Source organism: Sapajus apella, unplaced genomic scaffold, assembly GCF_009761245.1.
Source record: "Sapajus apella isolate SASKATOON/1434 unplaced genomic scaffold, GSC_monkey_1.0 scaffold106, whole genome shotgun sequence".
NCBI lineage: Eukaryota > Metazoa > Chordata > Mammalia > Primates > Cebidae > Sapajus > Sapajus apella.
Window position 1 is genome coordinate 6,344,583 of NW_022437046.1, and position 15,503 is coordinate 6,360,085.

Genomic DNA, 15,503 nt, shown 5'->3' on the forward strand with positions numbered 1-15,503 from the left:
TTGTGGAACACCTATGTACTAGGGCTGTGCTGATTGATTGCATACCTGCTGTTTAATTTTATAATAACCTTAAAAGCAGTGGCATACTAACCTCATGATACAAATATATGGCAAAAGTAACAAGGAGGCACTTCAGTGACTGAAAGTTTGGAGAACAAAACTCTCACCTTCTCAAAAGGCACTTTCTTCTTTCTAAGCTGCAATACTCTATGAAACTTTCACAACTACATAGTACTTGAAGAGTTTTTTCAAAAAAATAAAACAACCCCTCCTGAAGCATTTTTCTAATAAAACAAGAGTAAAGGCACTATCTTAATGTGTACTCTCAGAAGTTGGAAACATCTTTCATATCTAACATAGGAGTTAAGTACAGTTATCAACGTGATTAAATAGTCCTTAATCATTACATTAATGACAATAAGAAAAAGAGGTCATACTATACTGCCAATTGTTACAAGAGCCTGAGTATACATATACCATATATCATGATAAAGTCTCTTTGGACCCAAAATTAGAGGTGAAAAAAGAAATGAAAACAGGGAGAGATGATATGAGGCTTTTCCCTCAACTAATTTACTCTAATACTATCTTTGTAATACATGTGTTTAGAACAAAACAATGCTACAATGAGCATCTAAGTTAAAACCATTATCAAAGAGGCAACTCCAGAATAGACATATACAGTATGCTCCTTGATGGAAAGACCTGCTAGTGAGAACTGACTCCTTCCCATATTCATCTATAAATTTAGCACAATTCTAATCAAAATCTCAATGGAATTTGTCTTAAAACTCATCAAAATAATTCTAAAATACACCAGAAGCAGTAAATTCATGAGAATAGCTAAGAAAAATTTGAAAATGAGCATATATGCCCTATTAGATATCAAACTTCTATAAAAAGCTACAGAGGAGAGGAGGTAATGGAATAAACAGACAGACCTGTCACTGGAACAGAACTGAGAATCCATAAAGAGGCCTTATGTATGCAGGAAAACCTTGTGGCATTTGAAATATGAACAAGTCAGTGAACTGAGAGATGCAAAAGCCTATCCATTTGGGAAAAAATTAGACTCCTACCCTCACACTAGACATAAAAGGAAATTCCATACAAACGAAATGAGCTCAGTGTGAAAAAAAAATTTCACATAAAATATATGAAAATATTTAAAAGATAATCTTGGGATGGCAGAGATTTTGCTGAACAAGAAAAAAAAAACCCAAAAGCTATAAAGAAGTGATTTTCAAATTGAATAATGAAGAATTTTTTTTAAATTCTTCATTGTTAAAGATTTGATCACGTAAGTTAAAACTTCTATATAAAGACACCATAAACAAAATTAAAAGACAAGTAACAAATGAGAAGAAAATACGTGTAGCATATATAACAAAAGATTAACCATTGTGATATCTAAAGAACGCCTATAAAGCAATAAGAAGAAAAGATAAACAACCCAGAAGGGGGAAAAATGGGCAAAGGTATGAACAGGTTATATCCAGAAGACTAATGTAACACCTAGTAAACTACAATCTAGGGGATTAAAGAAGGCATGTTTTTTAAAACTAACAAATTACACATATTTACATGAGATCGGAATGGCAAATGCCCTTCTAAACTTGAATCTACAGACAAAAATGACCAAGAAAAATCATTAATATTTTCATAGACTTAAAAAGACCTTTGTACTAGCATTTGGCTAAATCAATGTGAAAAATTCCAAGATTTATCTAGGCAGGAGAAGAAACACAGTTAATAAAAATGTGAAAATCTCATTATCAAACAAGGTGATTATAAATTAAAAAATACTTTTTTAAAATGTGAAAACCATTAAACCTCGCTGATGCTTGGGGAAAATGCAAATCAAAATGGTGACACGACAGTTTTCATATATCATATTGGCAAATATCTAAAAAGTGAGAATGCCCAATATTGGCAAGTGTGCAGGGCACTCAATATTCTCTTATATTACTGGTGGAATTTTTAACAACATGTGAAAATAGTTGTGATATTTTGTCTGTTTGTTTGTTTTTAAACAGAGTCTCACTGTCACCCATGCTGGAGTACAATGGCACAATCTTGGCTCACTGAAACCTCTGCCTCCCTGGTTCAAGCAATTCTCCTGCCTCAGCCTCCCAAGGAGCTGGAATTAATTTTTGTATTTTTAGTAGAGGCTGGGTTTCACTATGTTGGCTAGGGTGATCTCAAACTCCTGACCTCAGATGATCCATCCACCTCAGCCACCCAAAGTGCTGGGATTATGGCCACCACACCCAGCCGCAATATGTTAAGTGAGGAAAAGACATATTAAACATACAGTAAGATCTCAACCATGTTCCAAAATAATGTTTTATGAGTACCTTTACGCCAGGGACCAGTACTATTTACATGTACTAGTACACTTCATAGTCACAATAATTCCATGAGTTAACACTATTAGTGCCCTCATTTTATGGAGGAAGAAACTGAGACGAGATCAAGTGATGGAGCCAAGACTTCAACTCAGGTTGACTCCAGAGTCCCAGATCTTAACCACTAGCACAACGTACAGAAATTAATCAAATTCTTTAAACACAGTGGAGTTGAGTATACTGTCTACTTTAATTCCCTATTTTGTCATAGATTTTCTACTACATTTCTCAAATACAATGATTTTTAAAAGGATCAAAATTCATAAGACAGCAATAGTGTCCCTGAAATTCCCCTAGAGGTGCTAACTACAAAATAAAACTTATAAATCATAATCCAAATCATAAGCTTTAAACATTTTAGTATAATAACATTTTTCTAAATGAATTTTATGTGGATCTATACATAAGAAACAGATTAAAGCAGTATTTTTTTTTTAATCAGTGTATTTTAAAGCTCAAATGTGGCAGAGTATGGTGGCTCATGCCTGTAATCACAGCACTTTGGAAGGCTGAGGGAGGGCGTATTATTTGAGGTCAGGAGCTCGAGACCAGCCTGAACAACATGGTGAAACCATGTTTCTACTAAAAATACACACACACACACACACACACACACACACACACACACACACACACACACTTAGCAGGACATGGTGGCACATACCTGTAGTTCCACCTACTCAGGAGGCTGAGGCAGGAGAATCGCTTCAAGCTGGGAGGAGGTTGCAGTGAGCCGAGATTGCGCCACTGCATACTAGTCTGAGCGACAGAGTGAGACTCCATCTAAAAAAAAAAAAAAAAAAGCAAAAAAAAAATTCTAATGTAGAACATGTATAATGAGAACAATAAAATTCTTCTGATGAACACAAACTTTAAACTATGGATAATTAGGCAGTCTTATGTCAAATTTGTTTTGTTTTGATTGCATGGTATCAAGAAAAACCTGACTGACAAAGATGAGTACATAATAATGCTTGTTTTGCAAATGATAAAGAATGTTTCTCGTGTGTTTTTAAAATAGTATATTTATCTAAGGATTTAATTACACCTGTCCAGAAGTTTTAAAAGTAGAACATTTCTAAATTAATTCTGTAATAATGTTAAGGAATGTGAATACTTGGTAGTTGTAAACTTTTTGGTAAAAAATAAAAACTTTACAATATGTACTAATGCTGATATATGCATAAGGCAGTCACGTCATTGCATAATGCAGTTAGTTCTGAGAGTACTGAATATGCTTATGTAATGTTACCAGGGCAAACAAGCACCACCCTGAAATTTCAAAATATCAACATAAAGCTATAGTCTTACTAATCAATAATATTTTTATCCTTTCTGAGGAGGAAAAGAAAAAAACAATTTTAATTAAAAAATAAAATGGCTTTTTTTTCCTGAGACAACTTCTCAAATGACAGTCTCGCTCTGTCGCCCAGGCTGGAGTGCAGTGGTGTGATCTCGGCTCACTGCAACCTCCACCTCTAGGGTTCAAGCAATTCTCCTGCCTCAGCCTCCCTAGTAGTAGCTGGGACTACAGGTATGCACCACCATGTCCAGCTAAGTTTTGTATTTTTAATAGAGAATGGATTTCACCACGTTGGCCAGGATGGTCTCAATCTCTTAGCCTCATGATATACCCACCTTGGCCTCCCTAATGCTGGGATTACAGGCATGAGCCACCATGCTCAGCCTAAAAAAATAAAATGGCATTCAAAAACTTTCAAGTCTATACACAAAGTGATAAATTCTATTCCAAGGATTGTTGTCCTGGGTATGGGCATTATAGACAATTTACATTTTCTGCCTTTTGCTTATTTTCTCTCAAATATTCTAAATGCATTGGTTTTTTGTTTGTTTTTTTTTTTTTTTTTTTTTTTTGCTTTTTCACATTTTATATTATTTTGAGAGATGGAGTTTTGCTCTGTTGCCCAGGCTGGAATGCAGTGGTGCAATCTAAGCTCACTGCAACCTTTGCATCCCAGGTTCAAAGCAATTTTCATGCCTCAGCCTCCCAGGTGGCTGAGACTACAGGTGCACACCTCACCATGCCTGGCTAATTTTTGCATTTTTGGTAGAGACAGGGTTTCACCATGTTGGCCAGGCTGGTCTTGAACTCCTGACCTCAGGTGATCCACCTGCCTCAGTCTCCCAAAGTGCTGGGATTACAGGCATGAGTTACCATGCCTGGCCAACTTTTTATTTTAAAAGTACCATAATTACAAACCATAGGAATTTTCAAAAAAGTAGTACACAGGGAGGTCCCAAGTTCACTCACCCAAATTCCTCCAATGTTGTTTTAACTTATGTGACTCTAGTACACTGTCACCACTGGGAAACTGACCTTGGTACAATCCCAAGTTTATTCAGGTTTCAACAGTTTTGTATGTAAAATGGGACTTGAGAACGCTAGGATTTGTATGCAGTATGTGTGTGTGTGGTTGTAGGAAATTTTATCACATTTGCAGCTTTGTATAATCACACCTGAGATAGAGAACTGTTCCATCCCTACACAGCTCCCTCATGCTACCACTTTACAACCACACCAACCATCACCTCCCATTCTGAACTCCTAGCAACCACTAAATATGTTCTCCATGTCTGCAGTCTTGTTATTTCAATAATGTTACATAAATGCAATCATACAGTATGTAACCTTTAACTCTCTCTCTTTTTTTTTTTTTTTTTTTTTTGAGATGGAGTCTTGCTCTGTCACTCAGGCTGGTGTGCACTGGGCACAATCTTGGCTCACTGCAATTTCTACTTCCTGGGTTCAAGTGAGTTTCCCACCCCAGCCTCTCGAGTAGCTGGGATTACAGGCTTACACCACCATGCCATGCTAATTTTTGTATTTTTTGTAGAGACATAGTTTCGTCATGTTGGTCAGGCTGGTCTTGAACTCCTGACCTCAGGTGATCCACCCACTTTGGCCTCACAAAGTGCTGGGATTACAGGTGTGATCCACGCCCAGCCTTCACTCAGTGTAATTCTGTCGAGATAACCTGGTGGTACAAATCAGTTGTCCTCATATATTAAAATTTAGCATGATATGCACTTGAATGTATATACGCACTTATAACATTTTAAAATTTAAAACATTAAAATGTGAATCAAAGGTGTACGAAATCCCTGTTTCATTGACACAGAACAAGGATTCTGAGATACAAATTTTGAAAACTGGTACTCTAATACTTGTCTAGCACAATCCATTACAGGCTGAGTATTCCTTATCTGAACGCTTTGGAGCAGAAATCTTTGGATTTGGAATTTTTTCAGATTTGGGAATATGTGCATTATATACTGGTTGAGCATCCCAAATCTGAAAGTGCAAAATCCAAAATGTTCCAAAATCCCAAAACTGTGAGTGCCAATATGACACTCAAATGAAATGCTCACCAGGGAATTTCAGAGTTTGGATTTTCAGATTAGGGATCCTCAGCCTGTACAAGCACTTTATAGAAGAAAGGCCCAGGGCTCAGTGCTATGTCTTACTAGTGTTTACAAGAGTACATGCTTTACAAGAACACCTGGTTTTGCACTTTTTATGGCCAAGCTCTGGATTCCGGTTCTTTCCCAGCCCAGTTGAGTATGTTACATTCAAATATGACCACTTGCTCTTCTTCTCAAATGACCACAGTTTGCTACCCTTTCAAGTTCTTCCTAATGATTGAGAAAATGAACTCCTCTTAAATTTCCAGATCCGTGTGGTCCTTTAGCTAGCACCACACCTCAAGTCCAATTCTCCCGTCTCTGTGTACAGCAGGTCCACGGGACAAGGCCTCCATCAGAAAGAGCTACCCCAACCTAGGACAGATTCAAACAAACTCTTCTCCCTTCCCTCCCTCCAGGTACCTAGATTCCCTATCTCCTTCCTCTGTAGGCTAACTGGCTAAGTCTTCTGGATAGCTCAGCCCCACTGCCTATCTGTTAGCTAACTAGGTGTGACAAACCAAGTCCTCACATCTTTTGATTTAGAAAGCAAACACTCCAGGAACTTACTTCTCAAATACCAATACCTTCACAGTAATTTCCCTGCCTTTCCAAAGAGTGCTCTAAACAGGTAAAAGCTATAATAAAACTCTACATATTTTTGTCATACAGATACCAAAAATGGCAGCTTTTTTTTTTTTTTTGCAATTTTAAGAATCTGGTTGATGTGGTTATCACTCTAACAATATTATCTAAATGGAATTAGAAGTAGTGGTAAAAGGCTGGTTGCGCTGGCTCACAACTCTAATCCTAGCACTTTGGGAGGCCAAGGTGGGAGGATTGGTTGAGGCCAGGAGTTTGAGACTAGCCCAGGCAACAAAGTGAGAACTTGTCATTATGAAAAATAGAAAAAATGAGCCAGGCATGGTGGGGTGTGCACCTGTAGACCCAGCTACTTGGGAAGCTGAGGTGGGGGGATTACTTGCTGTGGAGAGATTGAGGCTGCAGTAAGCCATGATTGCACCACTGCACTCAGCCTGGGTAGACAGAGTGAGACAATGTCTCAAGAAATAAAGGAAAGAAAAGAAAAAAGGAAAGAAAGGGAAAGCAGGGAAGGAAGGGAAGGCAGGAAAAAGGAGGGGAGGGGAAGGATGGAAAGGAAAGAGAAGGAGAGGGAAAGATGGAGAGAGGGAGGGAAAGGAAGAAGAAAGAAGGGAAGACAGGAAGACAGAAAGAAAGAGTAGTGGTAAAGAGCTTGGACTCGTGAGCCAGACTGCCTGGGTTAGAATCAGGCCTCTGCCACTGTACTACCTGGATCAAGTGTCAGTCAGTTTGTGTGGCTCAGTTTACTCATCTGTAAAATGGCAATAAAAGCTACCTGCCTCATGGGACGGTTGTGAGACTTTAATAATATATGTAAAGCATTTAGACCACTGCCTAGCACATAGTATTATCTGTATTAACATTTATCTCTACTACAGTCCAGATTCACTTCTTTGTGATATTTCTCTATTTCTCTTGGACTCTTTTTAGTTCAACCTGCTTCTAAAATTTCCATACCAAGAAACAATGACAATGTTAAGAATTTTATTTCTTAAATTCATCTTCGCTAGTCAAAACTACTAGAATAAATTCTCTTTTATGTCCTAGCAGTTATTAACATTTCACTAAATGTAGATGCAAGCATTTAAAGTACAGGAGTAACAGAACAAATGCCAAGCCAAAGCAGGCTATTTATCAGAACACATACATGACATTCCCCTGTTAAAAAAAAGAAACGGAGGAATAATACGGTCATATGGATGTTTGTCTATGTGTCAAATGGCTCTGGAAAGTTTCACAGCAGCCTACTGACAGAGAGAACTGTCTGTTTGCGGGAAGGGATATGACAACTTTTCACCGTACATGCCTTGTTATCTTTCAAACCTGAAGCAGCAAATGCATCACCTAGACAAGATTTAATTTTTAAAATGGGGGTGCAGAGGTGACCCTAAATAAGTACTCTGGAAGCCAGGTGTCAAGTCTCAATTTGCTACTACCTGTGTTAGCTTGGGCAAGTTGCTTAACCTCTGAGTCTCAGACAAAGCAAGGTGCAATAAATACTTCTAAGTTCTATGTATTTTTTTTGAGACAGAGTTTCGCTCTTGTTGTCCAGGCTGGAATGCAATGGTGCGATCTCGGCTCACTGCAGCCTTCACCTCCTGGGTTCAAGTGATTCTCCTGTCTCAGTCTCCCAAGTGGCTATTACAGGTACCCACTACCATGCATGGCTATTTTTTTTTTTTTTTTTTTTTTGGGAGACGGAGTTTCACTCATGTTACCCAGGCTGGAGTGCAATGGCGTGATCTCGGCTCACCGCAACCTCCGCCTCCTGGGTTCAGGCAATTCTCCTGCCTCAGCCTCCTTAGTAGCTGGGATTACAGGCACGCACCACCATGCCCAGCTAATTTTTTGTATTTTTAGTAGAGACGGGGTTTCACCATGTTGACCAGGATGGTCTCGATCTCTTGACCTCGTGATCCACCCGCCTCGGCCTCCCAAAGTGCTGGGATTACAGGCTTGAGCCACTGCGCCCGGCCTTTTTTTTTTTTTTGAGATGGGGTTTCACTCGTTGCCCAGGCTAGAGTGCAGTGGTGTACTCGGCTCACTGCAACCTCCACCTCCAGGGTTCAAGCAATTCTCCTGCCTCAGCCTCAGGAGTAGCTGGGATTACAGGTACACACCACCACACCCAGTTAATTTTTTATATTTTTAGTAAAGACGGGGTTTTACCACGTTGGCCTTGCTGGTCTCAAACTCCTGGCCTCAGGTGATCTGCCCACATCAACCTCCCAAAGTGCTGGGATTACAGATGTGAAACACCACACCTGGTCCTAGGTTCTATTCTAAAAGTTTTATTATCTCAATGGGGTAGTAAATAGATGGTACATTTTTTTTAAGGTATGAGAGAAGTAATCCAAGATTTTTTAAAACAAGGCAACTTTTTTTGTGGACTTCATTTTCAAATACAGTGGACCCTTGAACAACACAGGTTTGAGCTGCATGGGCCCCATTTATATGTGGATCTTTTTCAACCAAATGCAGACCTGCATATATGGAGGCCCAACTTTTCACGTACCCAGGATCTGTAGGGCCCACAGCGGGGACTTGAGAATGCCAGGATTTTAGTAGAAATAAAGGTGCTAGAACCAACCCGTATGGTATATGTCCTATGCATATATCATAGGACAACCAGACTACTTTTACAGTGTTAAGAAACATAAATTTGTCAAATACCTACATACAATATTCTGCATATTAGGGCTGGGTGCGGTGGCTGATGCCGGTAATCTCAGCAGTTTGGGAGGCTGAGGCGGGCAGATCACCTGAGGTCAGGAGTTCAAGACCAGCCCGAACAACATGCTGAGACCCCATCTCTACTAAAAACACAAAAATTAGCCAGGCATGGTGGTGGGTGCCTGTAATCTCAGCTAGTTGGAAGGTTGAGGCAGGGGAATCACTTGAACCTGAGAAGCAGAGGTTCCAATGAGGTGAGATCACACCACTGCACTCCAGCCTGGATGACACAGCAAGACTTCAACTCAAAAAAAAAAAAAAAAAAAAAAAAAAGAATATTCTGCATATTAGTTTCTCTTACAAAACTTCAAAAGTGTTTTAAATGAACACATCTTTAAGTTATGCCATGAAGTCAGCAATAAAATACATTCAAACAATTAATGTTTAAACATATAAATGACTATATGCAAGAAACTTACACTTAAAGGCATTTATTATCAAATACTGAAAAAAAAAAAGTAACATCTCCAATCAATAGTAACAGCTATAACTGAGGACAGACTTTATTTCAGGAACATACATGTAATGACTTTTCATCCTAACATTCATCTGGCAAAGTAGGTTGGTTTGTTTGTTTTTTGAGACAGGATCTCTCTCTACCACCCAGGCTAGAGTGCAATGGCACCATCATGGCTCACTCCACAGTGATCTCAGCCTCCTGGGTTCAAGTGATCCTCACACCTCGGCCTCCCAAGAAGCTGGAACTAAAATCATGCACCACCATGCCCAGTTAATTTTTATATTTTTTGTAGAGACAGGGTTTTGCCCTGTTGCCCAGGCTGATCTAAAGCTCCTGAGCTCAAGAGATCTGCCAGGTGTCAGCCTCCCAAAGTGCTGGGATTACAGGTGTTAGCCAGGCCCTAAGTAGGTGTAAAAATCCCTATTTCACATAAGAAATTGAGACACCATGAAGATAAGGCCACAAGTCTAAGAACTGGGAGAGCTGGAAGCCCCCCCAGATCCCTTAGATTTGAACTCAGTGTACCAAACCAAAGGGGTGGGGAGGGCTAACTTAATCTTAGCTGGCAGGCTGGTGTAAGTCTGCAGCAGAATTTTCATTGATTTATGGGAAAAATGGTGAAAAGTAAGGACAAAAAAGTAAGCTTTTTTTTTTTTTTTTTTTGAGACGGAGTTTCACTCTTGTAGCCCAGCTGGAGTGCAATGGCACCATCTCTGCTTACCACAACCTTTGCCTCCCAGGTTCAAGTGATTCTTCTGCCTCTGCCTTTGGAGTAGCTGGGATTACAGGTGCATGTCACCACACCCAGCTAATTTTATATTTTTAGTAGAGACAGAGTTTCACCATGTTAGCCAGGCTGGTCTGAAAGTAAACTTTTCAATATAATTAAATGATTCCATTTAAAGATCTTTTATTCTGGCCAGGTGCAGTGGCTCATGCATGTAATCCTAGCACTTTAGGAGGCTGAGGCAGGCAGATCACAAAGTCAAGAGATCGAGACAATCCTGGCCAACATGTTGAAACCCCGTCTCAACTACAAATACAAAAATTAGCTGGGCGTCGTGGCGCATGCTTGTAGTCCTAGCTACTCAGGACGCTGAGGCAGGAGAATCACTCAAGCCAAGGAGGTGGAGGTAGCAGTGAGCCAAGATTGATGGTCCCACTGCACTCCAGCCGGGTGACAGAGCAAGACTCCATCTCAAAAAATAAAAAATAAAATTTATTGTGACAGATTCTGTTCTCTCCAACTGTTTGAGTGAAAATACCCTTTTGTTAAATGAAATGATGGTGATAAGAGACAGTGGTCTGATATTTGTTTTTATTGGCTATACCTGGTAGAAATAAAAAATCAGGCCAGGCATGGTGGCTCACGAGGTCAAGAGATCGAGACCATCCTGGCCAACATGGTGAAACCCTGTCTCTACTAAAAATACAAAAATTAGCTGGGCATGGTGGCATGTACCTGTAATCCCAGCTACTCAGGAAGCTGACACAGGAGAGTCACTTGAACCCAGAAGGCAGAGCCTGCAGTGAGCTGAGATCACACAACTGCACTCCAGCCTAGCGACAGAGCGAGACTCCATCCAAAAAATCAGCATTTCTATTGTATCCTCCTAATTTTGGGAAAATATTTTTTTAGAAATCTAAAAGTCTGGCCCTTTACATCATTATGGCCCCAAAATAATAGGGGACTTCGCACACAGATAACACATGCCCCTCAAGATTTTCTTTTTAACCTCTACCTTATTCTGTTTGGATTAGGACATTTGGGGATTGTGAAATGAGAATAAAGTTGAGTATAAACAATCCAAAACCATGTGTTGACACTGGATCCTGGAAAAGGACTTTCTTCAGTATCTTTTTCATCTGCTAAATTTTCTCTGGGCTCAAACTTTTCTCTTTTTTTTTTTTTGAAACGGAGTTTTGCTCTTTTTGACCAGGCTGGAGTGCAGTGGTGCGATCTTGGCTCACCACAACCTCCACTTCCCAGGTTCAAGTGATTCTCCTGCCTCAGCTTCCCAAGTAGCTGAGATTACAGGTATGCACCACCACATCCAGCAAATTTTGTATTTTTAGTAGCGATGGGGTTTCTCCATGTTGGTCAGGCTGGTCTCAAACTCCTGACCTCAGATGATCCACCCACCTCAGCCTCCCAAAGTGCTGGGATCACAGGCATGAGCTAGGTGGCTTCAAACTTTCTTATTTATTTATTTGAGATGGAATTTTGCTCTTGTTGTCCAGACTGGAGAGCAATGGCATGATCTCGGCTCACCACAACCTCTGTCTCCCAGGTTCGAGCAATTCTCCTGCCTCAGCCTCCCACATAGCTGGAATTACAGGCATGTACCACCATGTCCACCCACTTAATGTTGTTTTTTTTTTTTGCATGTAGCTGACCAGCCTACCAGGTTTTTTATGCAGTTCAACATACACAGTGACACCAAGGTAAGACAAATGAAGTTCCAGTTTGGGTGCCTCCATCTCACCATCTCCCTCCCCTGGATCCTGATCCGTGACTGTCAAAACCAGGAAGAACTGGGGTAGGGTGCTTGATCATGGGGAAAGCTGTTGTGGTTCGCCTGGCAGATGGGAAAGGGGGAAGGTTTCACTTCTTCACAATTTGAATGACATCCTCGTCCTCCAACGTATGGTCTTTACCCACTTTCTGAGGATTGTGTTTCACAGAGAGACCCCAGAGCAGAGCATATTTAAATTCTTTGATAAGATTTTTGTGAATCTTCATGCAGAAATCCTCCACTGTGGTCCTGGAGTAAGGAAGCACCACTGGGGATGTGTAATCTGGTAACTGGCCTTTGGGTTTGGTATAAATTCTCACTAGTTTCAGGTAGTCCCAGATCTTTTCCAGTAGGTCATCAAAATTCCAACAGTGATGGTCAGAGATGGGTACACAGTGAGGCACCTTATAGATGATATCCAATTCTTCAATGGAGATTTGGTCAATCTTATTTAACACATAGATACAGGGGATATAAACTCTGTTTCCTTCCACTACATCAATGAGGTCATCAGCTGTAACATCACTACGTAGAGTCACATCGGCATTATGAATCTTGTATTCGGCCAGAATGCTTTTCACAGTTTCAGCATCCAGCTCACTCTGGGGGCAAGTGGCTGTGAGATTAATGCCTCCCTTATACTTCTTAAAGCCAATGTTGGGGGGTTTGCTGTTCAAGTGAATGCCAAAGCCTTCCAGTTCATTTTCAATTATCTTCTTATGTCCCAAGGGTTTCAGGACATCTAAAACTATCAGGATCAAGTAACAGGTTCGGGCCACTGCAATGACTTGATGACCTCTACCTTTCCCATTCTTGGGAAATGATACCTGGGAGATCCAGGAGCTGGATCTTGACACCTTTGTATCTGATGACACCAGGCACGGTAGTCAGAGTAGTGAATTCATAGGCTGCTACCTCAGAATACACCCCTGCCAGGTTACTAAGCAGTATTGACTTCCCCACAGATGGAAAACCAACAAATCCAATTCGAGCATCACCTGTCTTGGCCACATCAAAACCTTCTCCTGGACCTCCACTACCACCACCCTTTGGAATAATGAGTTCTTGATGAAGCTTAGCAAGACGAGCCTTAAGCAGCCCTTAGGTGGTATGCTGTGGCCTTGTTCTTTTGAGTCTGAGCCATCTCAGCTTCTATCTCCATGGTCTTAGCTAAGGTGCTGCTCATCCTGGCAAGTCCCCCGTGGCCTCCACACTGACTGTTTCTCTTCACACACCCGCGGGCAAACTGCAACCGGCACCAGGCGCTACTGCAGTCCTAATTTTGTATTTTTAGTAGAGACTGGGTTTCTCCATGTTGGTCAGGCTGGCCTCGAACTCCCGACCCCCAGGTGATCCACCTGCCTCGGCCTCCCAAAGTGCTGGTATTACAGGCATGAGCCACCATGCCCTGCCTGGGCTCAAACTTTCTTTTCCTAAGAGTCACACCTTTGAGTAGTACTGTTACATGGTAAACACTACTCAAAAGAAACTAACTTGAGGTTTCCAATAATCAGCTTTCATTTAAAGTCTCTTTCAGCTTGACAAAATAAAAACTTTCAGTGTTTTATCTACCTACATCCAAAAGAAAATTAGTCTATATGTGTATAATATACATGTGATTTTGATCAGCCTGTTTATAAACTATTTCCAAAATAAGTTGACCTGTAAATTCATTTATTAAATGAGTTCATAAACTACTTGATTTTTGCAAGTAGTTTCTAAAACAGGCTGATCAAACTGAACAAATTTCTTAAAATAATTTCAGTGTATAGAAAGCAAGTTATTTACTCTTCTTATTAGCATATCTTATTTTTATATATCCTTTAACAAGCATCTAAGTTAAACTGTTTTATATCCACAGCTACACACTGAAACAGTTTGTCACAATATATTAAATTCACATTTTAAATTATAAAGAGATCCAGTTACCTTTAGTTTTACATGTACTTATATATACTTTTAATATACTTCTTCATGTTTTACAATGCACAAACATTCAACATATATCCTACTCTTGCAGGATATATAACTATGAGAATATTTAGAGTGTTTGCTAATTAAATGGTTCGGAACTCTAAAGAAAGTCAATTTTAAGAACTTAAGCATACAGTAAAGTACTCCTTCCATGCTCCAATGTTAAAAGATCCATTTATTTCAGACTGTTTCAAAAAAAATAATAATCTAAAATTCATAATTCTGCTTAAATTCCATATTAACCTAGGATCAAAAGTTATTTTTAGTTCTTGTTTCTTAAATACTCAAAATGTGCTGCTGCGTAATGTTTTCCTTATATATTTATTCATTCCACTAACTTGAGGTGGAAGGTACTTATGAGTTTAAAAGTCCTTTCCCAAAGTGGAAATAACATAAAAATTTTGCATAAAAGACAACCGATGTTTCTCAAAGGGTATCTGAGAATCTAATCAGCCTATTAACTTGGTTCAGAATAACCACCAACAGCGAAAGTGAGCTTTTTGTCACTCTATGTATTTTCCCCTGTAAACTAATACCTACATTTTAAATGCATTTTCAAAATGTTTCATTTGGCCATGTGATAATTATTTCGCCTGTAAAAAGCTACAGGATTTTGGTTTAAGAGCAAATAAGAAAGAGTATCCGGTCCATGAGATGGCTAAGTAGAAAGATCCGCACCCTGAAGTTTGTAACCAATAACAAGACAAACTCCAATGCTACCTTGTTCATGTAATCAACAATATGTGAGTCGAAATAAACTAGTGAGCTATACATTTTTGTCTGCATACCAATTTACCAATCAACAGGAGGGGAAGAAATTGCTCAAATGCGACTACTGTTAACAAACATATTAACAAACATCTAAATATTAGACATAATCTCTATTAAAATAGTAGCCTACCAATTCTGAAATCATTCCTTCAACTTCTGTTGTTTTTAATCCTCCCTTAAAAACAAACAAACAAAAGAGCAGCCACCTTTAAAATGTAAATTCCTCCCTTTTTCAAAGTAACTTGCCTAGGAAAATTTAATGCATCAAAATAAAGCGTAACCTTTGGGAGGCAGAAGCGGGCGGATCACGAGCTCAAGATCGAGACCATGTTGAAACCCCATCTGTACTAAAAAATACAAAAATTAGCTGGGCGTGGTGGCGCGCACCTGTAGTCCCAGCTACTCAGGAAGCTGAGGCAGGAGAATCGCTTGAACACAGGTGGAGGAGGTTGCAGTGAGCCGAGATCGCGCCACTGCACCCCACCCTGGTGCCTGGCAACACAAACAAGGCTCTGCCGAAAAAAAAAAAAAAAAAAAAAAAAGTAACAGACAAACCAATTACAACATTTAAAAAAAAAAAAAAACTAAAATAATCAGTAACACAAACCAATCGCT

At 39.7% G+C, this 15,503-nt stretch overlaps 1 long non-coding RNA gene and 1 pseudogene across 1 annotated transcript in view; both read right to left on the reverse strand.

Moving 5' to 3' along the window:
* Nucleotides 1-15,503, reverse strand: part of LOC116537112 — a 21,402-nt gene that overhangs the window by 4,441 nt on the left and 1,458 nt on the right. The window lies entirely within an intron of this gene.
* The window catches only part of LOC116537111, a 4,201-nt pseudogene continuing 694 nt past the window's right edge, over nucleotides 11,997-15,503 (reverse strand).